Source organism: Eptesicus fuscus, chromosome 16 (assembly GCF_027574615.1).
Source record: "Eptesicus fuscus isolate TK198812 chromosome 16, DD_ASM_mEF_20220401, whole genome shotgun sequence".
Lineage (NCBI taxonomy): Eukaryota > Metazoa > Chordata > Mammalia > Chiroptera > Vespertilionidae > Eptesicus > Eptesicus fuscus.
This window is the reverse complement of record NC_072488.1, coordinates 30,819,243-30,829,212: the sequence shown is the minus strand read 5'-3', so window position 1 is coordinate 30,829,212 and position 9,970 is coordinate 30,819,243. Positions and strand designations below refer to the sequence as shown.

The 9,970-nt window shown below is 41.2% G+C and overlaps 1 non-coding gene across 1 annotated transcript; it reads right to left on the bottom strand.

Moving 5' to 3' along the window:
- Nucleotides 1-3,144: 3,144 nt before the first annotated feature.
- On the bottom strand, nt 3,145-3,251 carry LOC114230359 (U6 spliceosomal RNA). Its single transcript, XR_003616257.2, has one exon. It is a non-coding gene; the product is annotated as a U6 spliceosomal RNA (small nuclear RNA).
- Nucleotides 3,252-9,970: the final 6,719 nt, after the last annotated feature.

The window sequence follows — 9,970 nt, the reverse complement described above, 5'->3', positions numbered from 1 at the left end:
CAGAAACAGACTCATAGACACAGAACAGACTGATGGTTGCCAGAGAGGAGAGGGGTTAGAGGACTGGGTAAAAAGAAGTGAAGGGATTGAAAAATACAGATTGGTAGTTACAGAACAGTCATGGGGATGTAAAGTACAGCATAGGAAACCTAGTCAATAATGTTGTAATAACTATGTATGTAATAACTATGTATGATGCCTGTTGGGTACTGGAAATATCAGGAGGAACACTTTCTAAAGTATGTCATTGTCTAACCACTATGCTGCACACCTGAAACTAACACAAAATAGTATTGAATGTGAACTGTAATTGAAAAATAAAATTATTTTGGATCCCTAGCTTTTACACCAAACTAAATTCCAAATTTCAACAGTTTAACATAAAAAAACAATACAACTCCCCAAACAGTAGAAAATATAACTGCCTGTTTATGTGATCTCGAAATGGAGAAGTTCCTTTTAGTGTAAGAGAAAAGAAAATAAAAGCTAAAAGAAAAGACTGCTTTTGACTCTGAGATGACCTATCAGAAACATCCCACACAAAATAAAAGAACGAGGGAGAATGCGAAAATACGTGTTCCTTATAAGAGCAGATAACGGACTTATATCAATATAGAGAGCTCACATAAAATATATTAGAAAAATGAAGATCCTAATAGAAAAATGGGCAAAAAGCAATGAGCAATTCACATAAAAAGAAATGTAAGTGACTTACGAAGTTAAAAAATTTCCTATGAGTAGTAATCAGAGAAATGGAAATGAAAACAACAGAGATGTTGTTTCTCACCTGTTAATCAGAGCAAAGTTTGATTTTTCTTTTTTGATGTTCATTCCCCAAGGCCCAGGAAGAGCTGCCTTTTAAAACTCACTGTTTATCTTTAAACGCTTTATAAACTTGGTTTTAAAATAGACTTTAGTAACTTCTTGGATCAATCAAGAGGCATAAATTCATTTTTAGATAAGTAACCTGTGAAGTTTTGTTTCATAAATCTCTTGGATTCTCTCCCCTCCCCCCCACCCCCTACCCCCCCTTAACTCCAGGACTAAGGAGAAGCAGCAGATCTGACCATCAGGCCTGGCCTACAGCCCTGGGTCAGGTCTGCCTACCATCAGAGTTCTGTAAGGCCTGCCAGCTAAGAGCGAACTTGACATTATTTAAATGGTTGGGGAAAAAAGTCAAAGGAAGAATAAAATTTGATGGCATGTGAAAAATATATCACATGTAAGCCTCAGTGTCCATAAAGAACGTTTGATTAGAATACAGCCACACCCTTTGTTTATGTCTACACTACAGCTGCTTCTGAGCTTCAACAGCAGGGGTGAGCTGTTTCAATGGCAGGGGAGAGAAACATTTTCCTTGGCCCTCTTAGTGTCCCTGACTGGGTCTGAAAACTAAACTGACAAAGACAGATGAACAGGGGAAAAGCATACACATTTGATTGACTTTTTACAGGTGCCATGGCGCCTTCACCAGAGAATGAAGACCTGAAGTGTCTAGAGCAGGAAGCTTTTATAACCTTTTAAAGAAACAGTTTGTGAGGAATTGACAAGGCAGAGAGGTTTGGGCTAGTGGTAGTAGATGGTGAAGAAGTACCTGGGCAGGTAAGGGTTATTTATTAAGGTTTGGTTTTTACAGCATTCTCGGCCCTAAGTTTCCTACCAGAAAATAAGAATACCTGCTTTCCTTCTGGCCCAGGGAGGGCACCTTTCACACGGGACATGTATGGTGTGCTTCAAGGAAGGACAAGTGGGGGAAAGTGCAAGTGATCTTCCTACTTTTGACATTTTAAAAAATTCCTTCAGCTTAAGGTATTTAATACGCCAAGGTGCCATGTTTGGGGGTAGCATGTCCTGAACCTCATTATGACAGACACGGCATGGCCCACAAAGCCCAAAACATTTGCTGTCTGGCCCTTTATAGCAAAAGTTTGCTGACCCCTGGCCTAGAATAATAGATAATGGCGTCTTCAAGGAATTTCAATTCTACAAATACAAATTCAGGTCTTTTTCCCTGGACATTTTGATATTCTCTTCCCTTCTCCTTTAAATTGTCATCTCTTCCTAAGAAAGCACTAAAAAATGTGGCATGAATTGGACTGGAGGTTATGAAATAAGAATATCTCATCTTTAAGGAAGTTGGTGTTAACTATTTTTAAATTTCGACTTGTTAACTTTATAATTCAAAATAAGACAAGAGACTTTTAAAAATGTCTTTAGAATGCAGATGTTACATCTACAATTGAAATACCAGTAGGAAAGAAAATAAGCTTTCTTATCTATTTATGCTCTTTTAATTTTATACTTGATTTAGAAATATCAAAATATATAATATATCCTACAGTGAGTGATAACTTTGTGAAACTTGAATATGCTGATGACATACATTGTTTTAGTCACTTAGTCATTATCAAAGGGAAAATTCACTTTAGCAATGAAAATTTGAGCAAAAGTACAATTAATTTATTTGCTTATTATTATGCACATACAATGATTCTTGTAGTTAATTGTTGATATACTCCAGGACATACACAGGTTTGGTTCTTACCATAAGATGATGACAGGAACTGGGTTTATCTTTTCCATAGCTGCATAGTTAGTACTTCCACACCTAGCACATCACCTAACACATACTATTATGGAATGCATGTTTAATGAATGAATGTGGCTTGTTCATTATACTAAAGACAAAATCAACATTTTATTTTATATATATATATTTTATTTTAGAAAGGAAGGGAGAGGGAGAGAGAGATAGAAACATCAGTGATGAGAGAGAATCATTGATTGGCTGCCTCCTGCACATCCCCGACTGGGGATCGAGCATGCAACCCGGGCATGTGCCCTTGACTAGAACCGAACCCAGGACCCTTCAGTCCACAGGCCAATGCTCTATCCACTGAGCCATACCAGTTAGGGCAATATATTGACATTTTGAATTCCACTTGTTTTGTATATGTATAAAAGCACACACTAAATTATTTTGGATTCAATGAAGGCGAGGTATGCTGTTTTTCAATACATCACTATTTTATTAATAATAACTTTCATTTTCACAGAATCTTATTAATAGTACACCACTCAACCGAGAAGCTCCCATGAGAAATCTCTCTGATATTATTACAATGGATAATATTCTTTTTTTTTTAAAAGATGGAACGCTTCATGAATTTGCGTGTCATCCTTGTGCAGGGGCCATGCTAATCTTCTCTGTATCGTTCCAATTTTAGTATATGTGCTGCCGAAGCGAGCACTGGATAATATTCTTTTGCTGTTCTGAACAAGTTATAACAACATTGATTTTTCGAACAATATATATAGTTTTCTGATTACTCACAAAAAATTCATATTTTTCTATGTATATGTCAAAGTGTATAATAATTATTCTTTTACTAAAATATGAGTGTATTATACATACTGTCTCAAAATTTGTTTCTGTTCTCTCTAAAACATGTTTCCATGTTAATACCTAAAGATCTTCTTAATTATTTTTAGTGACAGAATACCTTCCATTATATTAATTCACCATCATTTATACACAGGCACTTTCCTGTTGGCAGACATGTGGATTACAATTATTATTTGTAAAGTGCTTTAAATGCCATGTCATCTTAATGACAAACAGCTGCTTAAAAAAAAAAAATCCTGAGGGTGCTATGAAGACACACACACACACACACACACACACACACACACACAGCAGAGTAAACCAAGTGACTATTTTTTATTTTAGCATTACCAGACCTTGGTGCACCCTGGGAATTTCTGGCCAGAGGCCCATGGACAATTTGGCATAGCTGATGTAATGACAGTGCAATTATACGTTAGTGATGCAAGTATGTAAAACTGCAAACAAAAGGCTTCGTTTTAATGGCAAACCACTTTAGAGACTGAGTATGTTAGAGCTCTGTGGGGTTTTTCAGGTTTAGAGAGGGACCTGGAAGCTTTGTTGGGATCTAATTTACCACAACGAAACAGTCCCCTGGGCTGCTGCTTCCCTTTCCCTGTCTTTGTTCCGAACCATTCAGTGGCTGTAGCCCTGAAATCATCCAATGCCTCAAACCCGGAGAGAGTTGTATTGCAAATGGCTGAATGGGTCAGGATTTGATCATTTGGATGGGCTTCCAGACAGGACCAGGGTTAGGCTGTATTGGATTTGGGGCATATCTGGCCACTCTACTAGTTTGATTAGAAAGGGAGCTGGAGGGTCCCTCTGGGACTACCACCCCTAGTAACTCTGTGCTCAACTAGGAGACAAACGTGGATTGGCCATGACCCCAGTGCAAAGTAAGACCTTAACTCTCCGGTTGGGCCATTCCCAGCCAGGCTTCTGCCAATTTACCCTTTTCCAGACGAGTATAAAAAGCAGGAAGTATGCTTGGTGCTTGGGGACCTTATGAATGCCATTAGCTTTGTTGAATTTGGATTCCTTTATAGGAAATGTTCCAACGTGTGAGTGTTGCATCATTTAGAGCTGCATATTAGTGGGGTGAATGTTGCAGATGAAACTTTAGGATCATTTTTTTATAATAAATCAGTGTGGCCGTCTTCTCTGAGTAAACACCAAATGGCTAATTACCCCTGTGTTGCTGGGGTCCCCGAGGCCCTGGAGGCCCTGGAGGCCCTGGGGGGTCTGGGGGGTCTGGAATGGGAAGCTCCGGCAGTGATGTCTGAGGACTGGGGGTGAAGTAGGGGAGCTTCCCAGGCAAGGCTGGATCCCTGTCATCAAGCTGGGCTGCCTGGCCAAGGATGTCAAGATCAAGTCCTTGGAGGAGATCTATCTCTCTCCCTGTCCATCAAGGAATCTGAGACCATTATTATTCTTTCCCCCCCCCCCCCCGCCCCTCACCCCAGACCTCCTTCAAAGATGAGGTTTTGAAGGGTATGCTGTGCAAAAACAGACCACCACTGGCCAGTAGACCAGGTTCAAAGCATTTGTCGCCATTGGGGATTACAATGGACATGTTGGTCCGGGTGTTAAGTGCTCCAAGGAGTAGTCACTGTTACCTCTGGGACCATCATCCTGGCCAAACTCTCCACCGTCCCCATGCAGTGAGGCTACCGGAGGAACAAGCTCGGCAAGCCTCCCACTGTCCCTTGTATTAATTTGGACTTAAAACTCTAGCGTTTAAATTGTAAATGAATCTACTCAAACAACAGCTACCAGACTATTATAAATTATTGCTGATGATATTTCTTGACACGGTGTCATCTGTTTTTTGTCTATTCCTAGCCCAAGGTTCTCACATTTTAACAATGGCTACTCAAATTTATCTTTGCATAGCACAGAAATCTGAGTTTTTAACAAGGGCCATGACTTAGTATTATCAGGGAAGTTTGAGAAATACTATTTGCACACACATGCCTGCTACATATCCTTGCAAGATCTCCGTACAGCAGTTTTTCAAAACCTTATTTAAATGTGATTTCTGGTAAGGAACAGTTTACCTTTAAAACCAGGACACACAAATATTTACGTATGCAGTAACAGGCACAAAATGGTCAAAACACTATTTTTTCTCCTCTATTCTTTGTCACCTTAAAATAAGGATAGTCAGGGACTCACTACGTGGATTTCAAGACCCACAGCTTGGAAACACTGTCCTGTGGGGTAAAATCCAAGTGTTTAAAGCTTGTTTTGCCACAATCTAGCTCATATTCGTGTTTTGCAAGTACTTCCACATGAAAATGCTGAATGAGTATGGCTACTGAGTGCATGATGTGTTCTTTGCCTAGACCCGTGGTTGGCAAACATGCGGCTCTTTGGCTCCTTGAGTGTGGCTCTTCCACAAAATACCACGGCCTGGGTGAGTCTATTTTGAAGTAGTGGCGTTAGAAGAAGTTTAAGTTTAAAAAATTTGGCTCTCAAAAGAAATTTCACTCGTTGTACTGTTGATATTTGGCTCTGTTGACTAATGAGTTTTACCGACCACTGGCCTAGACCTTCTTTTGGCCTCTTGTCCACTTGGTGAACTTTTTTCTTTCTTCACGTCTTTGCCCAGATATCACTTCCCTTGTATACTTTTCCCTAAGTACTGGAGCCACCATGGGGAGCTCTGGCTTACATGTTCCCTTTGCAATTTGTACACACCCAAATGAATACCTAGCATCGACCTCTCAACCCTGATCTGATCTGTTTACAATGCTTGTCGCTCTAATTATATCACACTCCTAGAATGTAGGGAAGCCTTTCTCAGCAATGTTTGCATTCCAGGACCTAGGAAGATGACTGTCACAGAACAGAAGCTTGATAAACAGTAACCCACGTGCCATGCATAAAGGAATGAGTATCCCATTGTCATTCATGAAGGTGTGATCGAAGGAGTGTTAGTGCAGTACCCAGAGCTCAGGACAGGAGATGAAATGGGAAAGTAGCTTATGGTCAGGCTGAGAAAAAAGCCGAAAAGCAATGCTGGAAAACCTGGACTTTATCTTCCAACTAAAACACAGGTTTTGTGCCTAAGTGGGATTATTTGACAAGAGAAAGGAAATGATCAGAGCTTTGCTATGGAAAGACAGCTTTGACAGGGTGGTGCAGGATGCTGAGACGGGACTGGGAGCTTAGACCTGAGGCTGTAGGAACAGTGCTAAGGAGGGGTGGGTTCTGGGAGAGACGGCTGGGGCCTATATTAGGTGAGACCTGGTGACTGGTGGGATGTCAGGGATGAGAGCGAGAGTGAAGAAACAAAAATGACTTGGAACCTCAGCCAAGGGATTAAGGTCAATATCAAGAGCGATAAGTCAGTTGATTTGTGCGATAAATATGGCATTTTAGCTCTGTGGTCTTTCTTCTAATAACCCATAACTTCATTTTAATCACAAGAAAAATATCAGATAAATTCTAATTGAGAGCCATTTCTGCAAAATGTCTGCCCAGTAATCCTCAAAACTGTCAGGGTCATCAAAAACAAGGAATGTCTAAGAAACTAAGAGAAGCCTAAGGAAACATGACTAAATGCAATGCAGTATCCTGCATGGGATCCTAGAACAGACAAAAGACATTAAAAATCAGAATAAAGTATTGACTTCATTTAATAATAGCATGTCAACATTGGTTGGTTAATTGTAACAAATGTACCCTCCTGGCATGAAAAAACTGGCTTAGAAGTGGGTGATGCTGTGATTAACATCATGATGAAGTATGAATGTTACATGATATATGGATGGTGGAAGATGATGATGTAGGAAATTCTGGGAGGAGGACTTGTGTGGAGTAGGACCACTGTTATTTCATTGGTATTCAAAACCTGAAGCTTCCTCTATGAATTTATTTTTGCCATGTATCTCTTACCTCCACTTCTGGATACTAATACTCACCTCTATTTCAAGTCTACTTTATTTTTTGTCTGCCCTAACTCAGAAGTCTTACACTGGAACCTTGGCTAACGCCTTCATTCCCTGTGCCTGGAACATTATCCCATCACGTTATCTCCTAGTTGGCTCTTCCTTATCATTCAGCTCAAATGTTTTTACCCCATAAAGGCTCCTTTGACTACCAGCTAAGGGCCCCTCCCCCGTTGCTCTGCATTGCATTGCTTCGCTCTGTTGTGTTTTCTTCACAGCTCTTATCACTAACTAATATTTATACACATAATTAAATCCCCCCCCCAATATAGCCAAAGAGAGAATCTTAAAGGTAGCAGAAAAAAGCAATTTGTTACCTACAAAGGAGCTCCCATAAGGCTGTCAGCTGATAATATTTACTTGCTTGCTTACTTGTCTGTGGCAGATCTCCCACTGGAACCCAAGTCCCACCCTGAAGGCAGAACCTCATCTGCTGTATCACTGCTCTATCCACAGTCCTGGGCCAGTACCTGGAGACACTCAGGACATATTTGCTAAATGAATTCACTTAAAACACTGTCTTAGTCAGCTCAGGTTGCCATAACAAAATACCATAAACTGAATGGCTTAAGCAACAGATATTTATTTTTCACAGTTATGAAGTCCGAGAGGTCCAAGATCATGGTGCTGGCTGATTTGGTTCCTGGTGTAAGTTCTCTTCCTGGCTTCCAGATGGCTTCTTCTTGCTGTGCCCTCACAAGGCAGAGAGAGAAAGAGAGAAAATTATAGCTTCATCCATTATGGCTCCATCTTTTCTGCCACCCAGATACATTAGTGTAGGATAGTAGCGATTGCAGGAAAATTGACTCTTTTATGGTATTTCCATGTCCCTCTTATATTCCCTTAAAAAAATTTTTTTAAAAAGACATTAAAAAAATAATTCCTTTCCCAATCCTCTTTCTCATTAGACAAAGCAAACCGTGCAGACAACAGAACATACCTAAATGAAATGCGTCTTTTCCTTGGCAGATCTTAAAGGGGTGTTAATCGATGGGCCTTCAGACTGCCTTCCTCTGGCTGGATTCAGGGGAGGGAAGACTTGGCCACATTTGCCCTATTACCTTTTCTCTTGCCCATTCTTCTTGTCCTCCTCCCTTCCATTGTCTTTGACTCTCCTAATTCCCCTGGTCTGGTGTGGGGAGAGCTGTGGTGTACTTACACACTCCAGATCTTAGGGGAGGTATAAGAAACGATTTCGGAGCTTGATCTGGGAGCAACATCACCTCTAAGAGAACCTGGGGATCACTTAAGGGTTTAGGGAGCCAGGACCCTCCTCAACCACAGTAAACGCCTTTTCTGTTGTTAACAGGAGGGTGAAGAATACTCTCTTGGGGTCCAGGGAGGTTACTGCTTTATATACATGTACACACACACACACACACACACACACACACACACAGTTATTTATGACAGTTACCCAGACTCAGTAAGCAACATTGAATTAATAAAGTGACAAAGTAAATTTTTTTAGTCATTTACTATAGTTAGTGACTAAAAGTCAAGCAAAAATGTTCTATCCTTTGGGAAAAGGTCTGCAAAGAAAGTGACAAGAGCAGGAAACTTCCACAAGGTTATGAAAAGGGACAGAACTGGATACTTGGAAAGAATGACACTTCCCTCGTGTGTGGGTTCTCCTGGGGCCTCTGCCAGCGGTAGCAAGGCCTCTGCTTCTCCCACGGGAGCCCCCGGGGCATCTGCAGGTCCAAGTGGCCCATTTCGCCTGGCTGAGGGGAAGCAGCTAAATGACAAAACTCTGATGAGGGAGACTTTACCGGATGCCCCAGTTTGGGGTAGCCTTCGGTTCAGGGAAAGCAGGAAACAAGTAAAACAGATGCATTCGTTCCGCACATTTTTATTGAGCTCTATTCTGTGCCAAGTACTGTTCTAGGAGCTGGAGATAAAAATCTCTCCCTTCGTGAACTTACATTCTAGTGGGAAGACAAAGATGAAAAATATGTAATCAAACAAGTAAGTGTTATTAGGAAATAGAACAAAGTAAAGGGTAGAGAGTGACTAGGGGCCAGAAGTTTGGAGACTGTGGCAGCTGTGCAAAAATTTAAGGGGGAAAGCATTTTAGGCAGAAGCAGAGCGAGTACAAAGGCTCTGCTGCTCTATGTGTGTGCATAGAAAGGGGCCAGTGTTCATGGTGCCCCATGAATGGAGGAAGAGTGGAAGGAAATGAGGTCAGAGAGGTGAGCATGGTCAGGTCACGTGGGGCCCTATAAGGCCACCAGGAGGAGTATGAATTGCAATGAGAAGCCATGATGATTTTAAAGGGTAGAGTGATATGCTCTGATTTGGACACTGCCCTCAACCCCAACCTGGCTGGCAATTGCTATGTAGAAAAAAACAGAGGCGGTTTGGGGACCAGAGGCAGTTGGGAGATTCTTGCACTATTCACTTGGTTGGGATCAGTGGAGATATACAGAGAAGGTGAGAAATGTCCGGACTTGGTTTATTTCTTGGAGGCAGGGCTGACAGGGAATGCTAATGGCTGGTTATGGGGGATGAGAGAAAGAGGAATCCAGGAGGACATGTAGTTCGGGGTTTGAGCAATTGAATGCATAGAGAGCTGTTAATTGAGATGAGGAAGATTAAGGAAGGAGAAGGTTTAGGTTGTGGAGTCCAG